Below are 272 nucleotides of genomic sequence, written 5' to 3'. Positions count from 1 at the left end.
ACCTGCACAAAGTGGCTTTACCTTCCTGTGCAGCAGGGTGTGACCGAAGGGATGTAAATGCAGCTCTTATCTGTGCCACATGGAGGGGTGGAGAGGAGATTTAGAGCCTTGAGCGAGAAATACGATGGCACAATTGCTTTCACTGGGATTTAGTGCTCCAGCAGGAGCAGAAATGGGGCAAACACGTCCTTCTTTATGAGTAGCAGTAACTGTCTGCTCCACTGAGTGTCCATCAGTGTGCCTGGCTGTGTGATGTGTTATTGTCCTGCCTT

Source organism: Corvus brachyrhynchos, unplaced genomic scaffold (assembly GCF_000691975.1).
Source record: "Corvus brachyrhynchos isolate BGI_N302 unplaced genomic scaffold, ASM69197v1 scaffold220, whole genome shotgun sequence".
NCBI lineage: Eukaryota > Metazoa > Chordata > Aves > Passeriformes > Corvidae > Corvus > Corvus brachyrhynchos.
This window is presented reverse-complemented; position numbering follows the sequence as displayed.